This window comes from Heliangelus exortis, chromosome 18 (assembly GCF_036169615.1).
Source record: "Heliangelus exortis chromosome 18, bHelExo1.hap1, whole genome shotgun sequence".
In the NCBI taxonomy this organism is placed as follows: Eukaryota; Metazoa; Chordata; class Aves; order Apodiformes; family Trochilidae; genus Heliangelus; species Heliangelus exortis.
Window position 1 is genome coordinate 9,463,399 of NC_092439.1, and position 14,708 is coordinate 9,478,106.

At 41.6% G+C, this 14,708-nt stretch overlaps 1 protein-coding gene across 1 annotated transcript in view; it reads left to right on the forward strand.

The window, feature by feature from the left end:
- The first annotated feature begins 459 nt into the window (after positions 1 to 459).
- DENND2B (DENN domain containing 2B) overlaps positions 460 to 14,708 on the forward strand; it is an 85,782-nt gene continuing 71,533 nt past the window's right edge. The window contains exon 1 of the mRNA XM_071762093.1: positions 460 to 604. The gene's annotated coding sequence lies outside the window, so the exon portion shown is untranslated. The remainder of the gene's footprint in view (positions 605 to 14,708) is intronic.

Below are 14,708 nucleotides of genomic sequence, written 5' to 3' on the forward strand. Positions count from 1 at the left end.
TGTGCTTCAACAAAGCCTTAGTGCTTTCAGATACCAAATTCATAACAAGTGGGGCAAAGACAAATATCCTGCAGATCTGAATGCAATAGATTTACTTTTAGTTCAAAGCTGTGGCAAGCAAACATCGCTGGTTTCCTTCCTGGGGGAAAAAAGTACAAGTTCTGTGGTGTTTTTTAAAAAAAGGTAGTATCTCTAATTTCAACAATCAAATCATGACCAAAGCTCAGCTTCCTGGGCTGACTCTAGGGAAGGCTTGGAGGAGGGGTGGAATGCTTCAAAAACTGAGCTGATGAAAAGGCATGCTGTTTTGTGGATGCCTCCCAGAATTGTTTAAATCTGTATGAGTGTGTGTGCGCGCACGCGTGTGAGAGAGAGAGAGAGAGAGAGAGAGATCTCCATGACAACCAGCCTGGCCAGGCTGTCTTCTCTGCAATCATTTTAGCTGGAATCAGTGCTGCAAAAGGTCATGTGAAGGAGTTATGGGAAGCACAGCAGGTATTAGGCGCTAAGCGACTGGGCTTCTGATTGCCTCGGATAGTAAGAGTTTTGTCTGGGAAATACAAATCTGAGAATGGAGTGGAAAGGGAAATGCTGCAAATTTCAGGTAACAAAAATTGCCTTTTGATGCTGTTTCCTCCCATTTTCAAGTTTGGTAGGGTTTTTTTTTTTTTTAGGTTTTTTGTTGTGGTTTTTTTTTCCATGGTGTTTACTCCCAGCCCAGTGTCTGAGCGAGCTTGGATTCCCTAGCTCTGGGGAATGATGTCATGCAGCAACAGTTGGATTCTATTAGCCAGGGAAAGAGGAAACATCCTGCACTTTTGAAAAAAAGGAAAACTTTGGCTCTTTGTTGAATCTTGTGCAAAGGCTGCAAGAAGTGCTTAAAAACTGAAGTTGCTAACAAATTAATTCCCAGAAATTTCACCTGGGACCTAGACAGCACCAGACTTTAAAACCACTGCAACTATTACTTATATGTGCAAGGAAATAATTATGGAAGAGTTACAGAATTCAGAAGACATTTCTTTCTTCTCGGGTGCTCTCGTGTTCATCTTTAATGAGAAAATTAATTGCAGCATAATTAATCAGGGGATTTGGAACCTCCTTTCACCCTTTAGCAGTTGTTTGACGAATGTGCTGCTAAAGAGTTTCTTCTGAGTTAGGCTCTGTCTCAAACTGATGCTTAGGAATAGATGATGCTTATCTTAGCATCAAGATCATTGTTCTTAATATGGTTTTCAACCCTGGACTGTGTTTTTTATAGCTTTAAAGCAGCCTCTTTTGGAGAGAAAAGCAGAACACTAATAATTCTGGCAATTTGATAGGGTCTTTTTGCTTCACTGAGAGATGTTTGCTAAATGCTGGATTCAATATTAGGATAACATGTATAGCATTTTAGGCAGAGAAATGCCTGATGTCTACTGTATAACTGCTATGTCCTGATGGTAAGACAGAACATGGGTATAATCCTCCTTCTTGAACATCACAAAAAAACACTGTACTGATAACCATGGTGAAAAGATTTAGTCACCCCTATGCCATTTAAAATCCCCTCTGGCAGATGTTAGCTGCCACTACTATGCTGTCTTTGCTCCCTTCTGTGCATTTCAGGCATGATCCAAAGCGTGCTGGGGTCCATGGGAGTTTTCCCGTCAACTTCAAAGGGTTTTGGATCAGACTCTGCCTGAGAACTTCTCAGCCTCTGTTTAAGTCTTTTGACTGTAGGACCAGGCCACAGGCTCTCTGCTTTCTGTCTTGAACTTTCTGAACAGAAGGTCTTTTGTGTTCCTCCAAACAATGCCAGGCCCTGCTGACTGGCTTCAGCATGGCTGCTAACACATGCTGGAGATAATGGTGATGCTTTTTTTCTGCTTTCTCCTAAAAATTGTCCTAGATGGGGAAAGTGCAGTGAATGGAAATCAGATCCTTCTATTCCATCTCCCTTCCTCACAAACGGTTGTTGCATATGAGTGTGTTCATGTGTGTGCAAATTGCTCCTTGATTAAAGGGCAGTATCAGCCATGCTTCAGGGAGGAGTTTGAGAAAGGCTTTAGGGGAAAAACCAGTAGAGTGCTCATGAGAGAGAAGCAGGAGTAGGCAGTCTTCCCATGTGTACAGAACTGAAAGTTGTCATCTCTGAAATGAGGGCTGAACAGCACAGTCTAATACTTTGTGTTCCTTTGTTGCCTACCAGATTCGACCAGCTTGATTCTATAAATAAAATACTGCTGTTAGTGAATATCAATTATTAACCTGGTTAAGTAAATTGAAATAATAATTATAATAAAACTATTTGATAGACAGGAGCAGCTTAAGAAGAAATCCTTGTGCCATTCTTCACTAGGAATGAAGTATGTGTGAAGCTGATGTGTTAATTTGAACCATTCCCCTCCTTAAGAAGGAGCACTGTGATGGTTACATACGTTTAAGGCTCATTTTTGGGAAAATGCTATTCATCCCTGAAATTTCTTAGACAGAAATATTTATGATTTCAAAATCAGAACCACTGTTTTAAGTGATTCATTTTACAGATAGTCAGCCTGAGACATCTCTGCAGTGTTGCAAACACAACATTCCAAGGACAAAGTTGCTTTTTGGTGTTTATATTTTGTGTGGTGCAATGCAGAGGGAAGCCTGGTGAGTTCTGGCAGTTTGTGTTGCAGTATTTCCATGTTACTTTGAAAAGTGATACAAGGCACCATTTCCATAGTCCTTTAACAGTTCTCTTTGAAGGCTGAGTGATCTTCAGAGCACCTGGTGTTACAGTTGTGGACAGAGGCACCATTAAATTCTTGAACATAAGATCAGTATTCTCTATCTGTAACCTTATGCTCACAATAGATGGAATTCATTGTTTGAAGACAACAGTGCTGCATATTTAGAAGAGCTGCTTACTAGCACAAATCTCTCCTCATTTTCTCTAATTTCAATCCAGCAGTATGAACAACCAGCTCGTGGTTGTTTTCTCTCATGTTGCTCCTGGTTGTGGGGACTCTGAGTAATTTTCCAGGGTGTAAAATGTGACGTGCAAAAAGATTTGTTCTGAGCAGATCACAATGAATATGAGCACAGCTCCCTTGTAATTATGGCAAGAACTCTGAAATTATTGCACTGTCATTCTCTGCAGTGCAGCCTCTCATTAGTGCTAATCAGTGATCTCTTTTCTGCTTTTGCATCTTTGACCCAGTTACTTTGCTGAACTTAACACAGTTGCTAGTGTGACACAAAGCAGACTCTTGGCACAGCCCTGATCACAGAGCAAGGAGAGATCTGGCAACTTTCACACAAATCTGTTACAATGAAAGCTTCCGGTCAGAGATTTAAATTTCTTCTTTCTCTTAGAAGCATGAGAGTCTTTAAAAAATATTTTTCAGGCTGAAAAGAAGCCTACTGTTAGTAGAGGGAGACTCACCTCCTGGATATTAGCTACAGGCAGACCTGGAAGAGGCAGGTGCTTCTCTTGTTCTTTCATCAGGAATTGCAATGTGCTTCCATTCTGTTTGGTTTTTTGAGCAGTGCCTTTCAGTTGTTGTTGCTCAACAATGAAATCCCCTAAGCAGTTCCTCCATTGCCAGCTCTTACTCTGAGTTCAAGCCTCATGCAACATCAGTCCTTTCTGCCCACTTGGAGCCAAACTGCTGTATGCAAGGGACTGCTCAAAGAAATCCCATTTCCTCATCCTGTCAGAGTCAGAGCTCCTTCCTTGAACTTTTTTCCCAATCCTGCTGCAGTTTGATGACAAAAAGTTGAATCAGAGGCTAAAACTTCTGCCACTAGCAAGAGCAAAATTGGCATTGCTTGTGCAGCTGGCATCCAAAGGATACAAGCCATCAAATTATCCCATGCTCCTGGTCCAGCTGAGCTTTTTGGTTTATGACCTGAACATCCTTCCCCTCTATATAAGAGTGTTCTTGAAAGTTAAAAGGGCATTGCAAATCATTTACCATATTCTGGACATACTGAGGAGAGTTGGACAATTTTGACAGTACAAAACCTGCTCCCTGCTTTACTCTTTCATGCCTCTTTGGCAGACAGTAAGAAACAATTTGAGAGCTGCAGCAGTATGGAAACATTTGCAGCTGGACAATTTGCATTCCCATATTTTGGTCTCTCACAAGTGCCTGAAGACCTTCTGTTACTGGTTTTAAAAGGAGAATAGCTGAAAGCTGCTTCGTTTGAATGGTGCATTCCAGAGAAAGCTGGTTTATGACTGAGTTGTCATGAGCAGCAAGCCAAATTGTGCTAGCCCAGGAGCTGATGGGGTGTTTGTTGTAGTTGTTTAAATTGCTTTCAATTTGTGGTATCCTGGCATTAGATTCTTCTCTCATCTTGCTGAGTGCAGCAAACTTTTGAAAAGCTTGCTCTGTTGCCATTTTTGGTCTGGTCTTCTTACCAGAGAAATATTTCAAGACTCTGGAAAACTGGACACCAATGCTGCAAAAAGCAGTGAACCTGTAGACTGGAAATGCTCATATTGATGAGTGGTGTTTGATCCCAGTTTCCCTTAAATTTAAACATCAGAGGGTAGTGACTCCATAGAGCTCCTGGGACAGTTCTGAAAATTCAACTGGTGTAAACAACTTTGTACCTTTGTGGAACACATCAAATGCAGAATATGCAGTGAATGGGAAGCACTGGTTTTTCATTTTGGGGGTTTGAAGCTGTCAGGGCACATTACTGTGATATAACACAGAAGTAACACAGCTAACCTGCTGGACAGACAATCTAGAGTCTGAGATGAAACAAGTACACTTGAGAACCCATTTATGCTGTTACTAACAAAAGGATGCTTTCTGATGCCTTTTCAGCTTAAACAGTTGGAGCTGTGTGTATGCAGTAGGTTTTCTTTTCTTTTAGTCATGTTGCATCTTTGTGTCTCCAGGCAGTTGGATTCTGCTGCATTTTCCCATTACAGATGATCCTGTTTGAGAAGTCTGATAATCTCCACTGGACTTGACAGGGGAATATATTAGGGATATGGTTTTGAAACTGAGAAGTACAGCTCTGTAATAAATTGTGTCTCTCTGGTTAAACATGAGAATAAAATTCATTCCAGACCCTGTATTCAAACGGAATAGTTTATGAATGGAAGCACAGCCCCTGGATTGTATTACAGCCTTAGTCTCTGGTTTGGGATTGTGCTATTTCCAACATAGACAAGGATATGTATTTTGTAAGCTTTCATTCTTCCACTGCTCACATCATTCAAATATAAAATCTCTTACACTATAGATAGCTGTGGTGTATATGCCATAGGAAAACCATTTTATTTTAAAAAATGAAACAGGTTAGTAAGTATTGTCTGTAGCTTACATTTGAAAACAACTTTATATTTGGCTGAAGGAGAACAGCCTGATGCTTAGAGTTGTCATAATTGTATTTCTGCTTTGTCCCCATTTCTCACTACCCATTTCTTGTTTTATGGTCATAACCTGTGCATCAGGTCTGCCATCTGCCAAAGGGAGATAGCTCTGCTAGGTGGTAGCACAGCCATGTGTGTTGTTTACTGTCACCTGATACAATCAGTTCTTTAGATCAAAGTCCCCAGCTGTAGTAAATGTGAATTAATATTGATTGAGGACCATAAAGTTGTAGTTACCAAACAAACAAACAAACAAAAAGACCCCCATGCTTAAGCAGCGTGTATTAGGAAATCAGGAGTCTTGGACTGAAGTCTATAAACTTTCTGGCCCCTGATGCAGACAAACAGCAGCTGAGAAATAGATGCTTAAAGATGAAGAAGGAGCCAAAACCTCCTGTCATTTAACATACTGTGGTTTCACCCACTGCTTAAAACTGTTTAGTTTTAAACCTCTCAGATGGATTATGTTATAATGTGACAGAGCTATGGGAACTAGTTAGTAGCATGAGCAGCATTGAATTGGACGTGTGCCTCAATAGGAAGCAGGCCTGCAATTTCCTGAAGGTAGGGACCCCAGAGCTATCAGGAACTGGTGTCTCAGGAAGGGAGTCTTAGGGAACGGCCACAAACAAGAAATAGGAAAAGTCTGCAACCAGATGAGAGAAACCCTCATGGGGAAATAAAGGTGCATTTTTGAGGTAAAGAAGAACAAATACAAAGTGAAGACTGACAGATATGAAGTTGCATTAGACACTGCTAAAGATACTTACACAAAACCAAGTAGTTTTCTCCCCAGTATTTATGAAAACTGAAATGGTAAAGAGTCATAGGATAGGTGAGATAGTTAACATGAGAAAAATGGATCAGTGACTGTACTGAATATTCAGAAACTAAGCCACACTCTGCCTCCATTCCCAAAGTGGTGATGAATAATGCCAGTCTGGTGGATAAGACTGAGTATGGAAGAAGAGAATAGTAGAATAAAAGGCATGTGAAAACAGCTGCTCCAACTATAAACCTTTAAGGGCAGAACTTCTGCCATGTGCTTAGAAACTGCAAATACAGTATCTGTGTTGCAGAGAAGGAGAAATGCAGGCCACTGATTCTTGTCACAATAAATGAAACTTGGAAGAAAAGGCGATGTGGGGTCTTGGAGTCTAAAAGTAAAAGGTAGATTGTGCTGACTGATCTGACAGGTCCCTCTGATAGCCCTATTCCAGAGGTAGGAAACTGGCAGATTTGTTCTCTTTGGACTTCTGCTTGATAGCAAAGCCACAGTGGAAACTCCTAAGTGAGAAAAATTTGGAATTAGTAGAGAAACTGAAGTGAAGTGACTTGATAAGAATGAAAAGGAGTAAGAAATATGGCATGGCTGTGCCATCACCTGATCATGAGAACAAGAACCTGGGTGTGATGATTAGTGGGAAAATGCAGAGAGAATGGCAAACTTGATTTGATGTGGGTTTTTTTGTTGTTGTTGTTTTTGTTTGGTTTTGTTTGGTTTTGTTTATTTGTTTGGTTTTGGTTGGGGTTTTTTTTTGTGAAGAGGCACAGAGGAAGCTGCCTCTGATATGCTGTGGGTGATTCTGGTCATCCACATTCAAAGAGGTCATGTCTGACCTGGAGCAAGCACAAAAAAATGAAGACCTGGAGAAGCTTTGATATCTCCCTGTAAAGGAATTGAGGAGAAAAGAGTTCTCAAAGCATTAGTTTAAATAATTATCTCTTCAAACCTCCAGTTTATATCAGCTATGTAGAAGCTGACTCCTCTTTTCAAAATCACCTAAATAATCCCACAATTGCATGCTGTTGACTTTCAGTGATACTTTGGCACAAGCCATTGCTGGCCATGGGAATAAGACTTCTGTTAAATGCTTCTGACAAGTATATGAAGGTGGTGTTTGGTACCTGCCTGGAGCAGTGGTGTCTAGTGGAAGTGTGTTTTCTTTCAGCAGGAGAAGAACAGATGTTATGCACCAAATCACAAGAGTGGGGGGAAGATAAAAGCAGGAGCAGTGAGAGGTTGGAATGAGCAAAAGCCTGGCTCTAAATCATCTGTGGGCAGACCCTTGCCTTTATGCATTCCCTTGGTGCTGAGCTGCTGTCCTCACCTCTGGGATGTTCAGTTGCTGAACTGAAGGATTATCTGGTCCTTTCTTAAACTGCCTTCAAATAGTCTTAGGTGCACCCTCTCAGAGATTGTACTGTATGTGTCAGCATCTTAAAGACTTTCAAGTGGTGTGTGTTTCCTTTTGAGGAGCATTTCTGTGTTGGCACAGAGACACTGTACCCCTCACATAGCACTGAAAATGAAAGCTTTATCTCTAGCACTTGTATAGCACTGCTAAGTGCTCAAAGTGCAGAAGAAACTACTTCTTTCCTGAAAATTATGTTTAGGGAAAGGATGGACTGATTTATCTCAGCATAGTAAAACAGAAAATGCTGTATTCATTATTGTTCTTTAAATAATTTTTAGTTATAGATTTAAGTCTTGTTCTGTCATGTAAGAGTGTAGCCATAGTTAGCATCTGAAAGAACTCCCTGTCAACAGTCTGTTCAGTTTCAGCTACGTTATTCATAAGATACATTCCTCCCTCCAGCTGTTTCCACAAATTGAAAGACTTTATTTCAGTTTATAAGCTCTGTTTTCCCATTGTTCGTGCCCACATTTTCCATGCCCAAAGATCCATCTTCCCAAGAAAAAATAAAAGAAGGGAGCAGAGTGGTCCTTTGAGGAGAAAGTACAAAATGACCAAGTATTGGAGTTGCCATCTGCAAAATTTCAACAGTTGGTATTTCTCAGTTGTGTATCTGTGGCTGGGTGGGGATGTTGGGCACAGAGCAGAATATGAAGTGGGGTGTGGTTGTATTACCAAAGGGTTCTTATTTTTTTTTGTGTGTTGTGGCTCCAGCTTTCTCATTAAAACATTGTAAGGGCCAAAACTTGCTTCTGTGAGAACTGAGTGGAATTGCTGCTTGATGTTTTGTCAGTACAGCTACAGCATGAGGAGAATATGTCACTCAGAAAGTCCAACTATATTGTCCTTTTAATAGGAAGACTGTTTAAGCAGTTAAGAAAACACAGATGTCTGGAATAGCAGAGATAATACCTTGAAACTGTGCCATAAATTAAGCTGTAGTTTGAAAAAAAGCCCTCAAACTTCAAACCATCTTCATAGAGAGATTTTCTTTAGCACCTCACCTGCAGTAGAGCTGCTGTGAGGACTCAGCCAAAGGGAATTTCATGTTTTTCACACCCTTAGACTTTTTATGATCAGAAAAAGGATCCTTAGCATGACTCTTGTATCTAAAAACTGGATAAAGAAACCCCCCTGTACATGGATGTCCCACTGTACATTCTTCCTTCAGGCTGAACAGGAAAAAGATTGTCTGGTGAAAGTGAGGTAGGAGTTCAGATTGCTGTAGATATTAGGCACACACCAGAAAAGAGATGGAATTATTCCATTGAGAAATTGCAGGAAATTGTGCTCTGTAGGAACCTGTGAATCCTGGTTAATTTGTCATGCCTACAGATTGCGAGGCAAACTGTGAGTTGAAATACCCTGTCTCCAGATCATCACCTGAGCAGATAGTTACAAAAGATTTGAAGAGTATTTATAATCGTTACCTTTTGGAGTCACAAAGGTGTTAATTTTGTTCTAGCAGGATGAAATCTGCTCCAAGCCAGCTTTTGCCCACTGCATGCTAGGCACAGGTCTGGTTCTATCTGCCCCTGTAATAGAAATCACTGTACCAGCACCATAGAGGTTTTCACAGGTATTTACCCACCCAGCAGGGCTAGGTCTGAGTTTTGACTGAACTGTGGCCAAGTTTGTGGTATCAACTAGAAACCATGAGAAATTTGGTAATGCAGCCTTTGTGCCAGACCAAATGGATTCATTTCTGTCTTCAATGATAAAATGTTTTAATTAAACAAACTCAGAAAAAAAAAATGTATTAACATGATGTTGAAACTGAAGAGTTTTTACATAATAGATTTTATAAGCCCCACTGGCCTTATTTGTTTTATTTTACTTTTTAGTAGAAAAGCATTATTTATACTCTGTGTGTATACTTTGCTCTAGCTTATTTACTTAGAAGAAGACAAGCTTTGCTTGTGAAGCTTATTAACAAAATGTCTGTGTGGTGGTGTGCCTATATAACTGTGCATAACTGCACAAGCCTATGTACCTGTAATAACTTGTCTGTACATGCACATTTTCATTCTCTGCTTACTGGTATTGGAAAGATCAGTGTGCATGCAAGTGAACTGGAGAAGGAGTGGTAAGGAAGTAGGAGACAGGAGAGAAGTGTGGGTTACAATTTAATTTCTGATATAATCCCCTATAAACACTGGCAAAAGAGTTTCTGAAACTAGAGTTTAACTGGGAATTGCATAAGCATAAACTCAATGAAAACAGTAGAATTCAGGTTGGCCCTTTTGAGAGATGAACTGTATGCTATGTTTGTAAAAAATCTATTTTTGACTTTTTTTTTTTTTTTAATTGATGATTATTGTTGGGATTAGACAGGTGTAATTCTGAAGGTCAGCTTGATGCAGAGTTACTTCTGAACAGTAGTCACACTTTAAAAAGAGACAATAAAAATATTCTTGTGTTTGGAGCAGATCCAAATTAGACCTCTGCTGACTTCAGCTTAAATCCATAAGAAAAAAAGAAAAGGAAGATGAATGCCAGCTTCAGTGCCCTGGTGTACAATTCCAAAGTTTGCTCAAACAGAGACTCACATGAGATGGGGAAAATTTGAGTTGAACATTGCTTCAGGCTCATTGCCTTTTGGAGTGAGAGAACATATGTGTTCAGATAATAGTTTTTACATCCTGGCCTTGTCTTGAAGAAGACATTTCCATATGGGTGCTATTCCAAATTTACCCTACTACACGTGGAATGCTCTCTGCTTGGCAAGAGACCAAAACATTTGCTGCAAGGGAAAGGGGCTGAAATTGTATCTGATCTGAGTGTTAATCTATGTCCCTCAGGCTTATCCTGTGGCCATTTCTATGTTGCAAAGGCAATGCTGGATATGCCTTTTCTATGAGATCATTGCAAAATCAAATTGCTATTAAATTATATTTTCCTCACAGTTTTGAGTCAAAGTAGGAACAACGATGCAAAACCTTTGGTGAAAATGCTGGTGCCAGAATAAAACTCTAAATGCTGCTTGGATAAAGTTAATAATTTCACAAAATATTTAATGTTAAATGTTTTAATATTGTTAAACATAAGTGATTGCAAATTACGGCACCGCAGCCAGTCTGAAAACAAGAAAAGGACCCCACTGCTGAATGCACTGGCTCCTTGTTCTTCCTGGACACGTCCAGCTGAATGGAAGGGAGGGGACTCAGACTTTCTTGATGACATCTTTTTGAGGCTGCAGACCCTTGTGCCTTCCCTGGCAGTGCAGCTGTTGGGACTGCAACAGGAGCAGAGAAGTGGGATGTGTGGGAGCAGCCTGCAGAAGGCTGTGTGGCAGTCTCAGTGGCAGGGCTCAGGGACAGTGATGCTTCTCTCAATGCTGCTGCTGCAGGTCTTGGTCCTCTCCAATGAAACAACTGAATGGCTAAGTCTGTCATGCTGTGCATTGCACCAGGCTTACTCCTGCTCTGCAGACTGTGAAAAAAGTTTGTTCCTGCAGCAGAACTCACCAGTACAGTGGGTCTATTCAAGCCTGCATCTGGGAAGATAGTTAGTGCCTTCATTTATGAAATTCCTATCATAGAAGTGTAAGTTCTCTGGAACAGTGGCTGGTCTCTTGAGAGCATGTCTTTTATGCTGCAGTACGTAAATCACCTTCATGAAAGAAAAGAGAAGAAGCTCTTTCAAATCATCAAATACCATCTTGCAGCCTGGAAAGGTTTAAAAGATATTTGATATCACTCGTGGTTTGTGCGTGGGTTTGTTTTTGTTTTGCCTCTGTCTAAAACCCCCTTGCTCCCTTCTGCCACTCTGAACGCAGTGCAGAGAGGAACAGAGCTGGTGTGTCTGTGGCTGCTGCCCACCTTCCTTGCTCTGCTGGGAACAGCTCCTGCTCCAGGAACCCCAAACAGAAACCCTGTGTTGGCAGGAGCCAGGCCGGGGCTGTTTGGTGGCTGCAATCAGCTTCAGCTTCAGTGGGTGGGTGGGTGCTTTGCTGCCTCCTACTACAGAGAATGTTAAAACAGGTTAAGTGTTTCCAGTTGTTTCACTGTCCGGTGCTCAGCTGCCTGAGGAAAGGAAATTTGTAACACTTAGGCTTGTGGTAGCTCCTTGAAACTTTTGTGCAGATGACAAAGGTCAGTGCTGTGGGAGATGAACTCTTCTTGAGAAATCATCTCTTCTGATGGCTGCATGCACCTGTGACTGAGCCATAGCTGGGAAGATGCTCTCTGCAAATGCACAGAACAGCTTGGAGTAGTAAGAGAAGAAAACTTATCCACTGGCTTCATAACCACTGTGTATATATAACTGAGGACCATGGTACCATTTCCCTTGCAATTGATTGGGTTCTTCATCATTTTAGCTTATAAAAATAGCTCTCCTAGGAAGAAACAGCCCCTTCTCCGTTTGATCTTACTGGGTTTTTTTACATTTGTGAAGGGCAAATCTTGAAATTCTTTGTTTCTTCTAAGAGCTTTTCAGTGTTGATTCACACTTTTCTTTTTTGTTTCAATGTAGAAGAGTGAAATTCCAGCAAGGCTGACTTAGTGAAAACTGAATTAGTGTTGATGGCTGGAGAGAAATGTAACTTGATCTTCCCTCTCCAGTGCTTGAATCAGGAACTGAACTAATTGTTCTAAGACTTTGGCCAAGTTGCCAAAAGTTGAGTGGTGCTTCTGCCAGATAATCACCGCAGAAGTGCCAGACATTCCACCCCTCTTTGAGTTTTTGAGTGCGTGTATTTGAGAAGGAAAATACAGGCAGCATGGGACCAAAATACTTTGGGATGCTCACTGAGTGTGCAGTGCAGGGCTGTGCTGTAGATGCACCCTTAGGGATCCAGTGTGTGATGGTTGGCGAGGGGTGTATGCACAGGACTTCAGCACAGGAGGGTTTTTCCCTGATTTTCTCTGTTGAGCGGTGGCATTTGTCACTCTGTCACAGGGCTTGGCAGGATATGAGGTAAAGTCACCAGAAATGGGACTGAAGGCCACATCACACAGCAGGAGAAGGTAGTACAGTCCCTGTAGAAGTGGCTCACTGCAAGAGATGATGTTGTCTGCCAACTATTAAGCCCAGCTGCACTGGTTAATGATTTGTGCTTATAATTGAAACCATTGTGCACTACTATAGCCCTGCCTTGTGGGAGCTGCTGGTGCAATAAATCTTGATTTTTCCATATTAGAAATCTGTGTTCTTTGGGGATTTTAAAAAGCCTTGGGATATTTACTCCCCCCTCTCCCTCCAGCCTGTTCTGTTGCTATAGCTACTATATTTTTTGTTACCAAAGGCAGTCAGAAGTAGTTTGTTGCACTTAGTTTATGTTATTGTGATTCTGGTATAGCTGCCAATATTCATTCTATTCTCTCTGTCCTTCTCCTCTCCGTCCCTAGCTGTCTTCCCCCCATACTCCCCAATCAATTCTCTAAAGAAACTACAGGAGCCTGGGAATCCCTCATCTCCTGCAGTCACTACAGCTCTGTATGTGCATAGGGGGTGAATATTCTACCATTAATTAGGGACTAAAAAACCAGAGATTGGATTTGAGCTTGTATGTCAAATGAGCAGCTACTTCCCTTTTGCATGGAGTCACAGCTTTGCAGGACAGCAGGAGTTTCTGTCTTTTCCAGTGAAGTCTCACATCAGGTTGTCACAGTGTCACAGATCTGTTTTTCTTGAAATATATTTGGGAAAATTCCAAGTTCATCCCATGAGGAAAATTTTACCTGTGGAATGACAGCATCCCTGAGCATGAGGGAAGACAGGCTGCATTCTTGGGGATGGAGGGGAAGAAGGGGAGCACATTTATCTTCTCTCCTGGTGGTTTTATTGTCTTTGTTCCTTTTAAAAATCTCTTAATTTTCTTGTTTCCCACATGTTTTTTTCCAATATGGTGTGAGAGCTGTCCTTCATCTCACCCTTGTTCTCCTTGTCTTTGAGTCTTCTGATGTTTCTCTGGTCCTTGCCCCCCCTCCCCTATTCTTTGGTGTGCATCCTCTGTCTGAGAAGCACCACAGGGAGATGGAGTTTGGGCAGACAGACTGCACACTCTGTCAGCCTGCTCACACCCTGCTGGGAATTACTGTCCTGGGCTTAGAATGTAAGGAGTTTGAAGGAGAGGGAGGCAGTAGCCAAGAGGTTCATAAACAAGAAGGGGATCTGAATCAGAAAGTCACCACCAAAGCTGGTGCCCATTGCCCCAGCAGATGCCAGTTTGCAGGAAGGCAGCTGTGGCAGACAGGAGAGTGGGTTTGGTAAACCCAGAAGCTGGTGAGGAACGGTTTGTGTCTGTTACTGACATGTTTACTGGTGCTGAGCACTGTGTGTCTTGGCCTCACCAGGCTTCTGGAGAACTTCACTTACTAAAAAAAACCTGCCCTTGCTGATTGTGTCTGAGCTCAGTCATAAAGTGGATCCTGGTTTACTGGCAGGTTTTCTCTCATCATATTGAGACAGTGCATCCAAATTAGTAGTTGCATCACTAGAAGTGTTGGCATTGGATGCTTATATAGCATGTACAGGGTCTTTTTGTCGGAGATACTGAGTTGGAAGGGTAACACAATTACTAGGATGTAGTGAGCTAAACAGAATGAAATTCATAGTAGCACCACGTATCAGTGGATGCTGATCCAGAGGTTGTGCTGTATTGCTTTGACTTGAACAATGCAGACACTTTGTTTCTCTCTTTACAGCCAGGGCCAGCACACTGAAGGTCACCTTTCTCCTAGCAAAGCATTCCTGAACCTGAATACTCAGTGTGGCAAATGACCTGACCTCTTCACTGGATTTGGGAGTAACATTTTCGTCACTCCTGATTTTATTTCTCATTTTGCTGCTTTGTGTGCTTCTCACTAAGCCCTCGTTATTCTCCCCCAGACCATTTTCTTTTTTTTTTTTTCTTTTTTTTTCTGTTTCCTCTGTCAGAGAAGGAGAGCCAGGATGAAGTACAAATGTGTCCCTTTTCCTTCCCTGCTGTCACAAACCATATGTCTATATGGAGGTTTGGAAGCAAAGTTTCTCCCCAGCCATCCTGGCCTTTGGTGGTTGGGTGGTTGTCTTTCCTCCTCCCTGCTCTCAGGAAGGGCTCTGCAGAAGGAGTCTGAGGCAAACCAAAGTTTCCCAAGCTGCCCATTTAAACCCTTCAATCTCCACGCTTTGCTCAGTAGCACCGTTTCCCACGTTGTCACAAATTG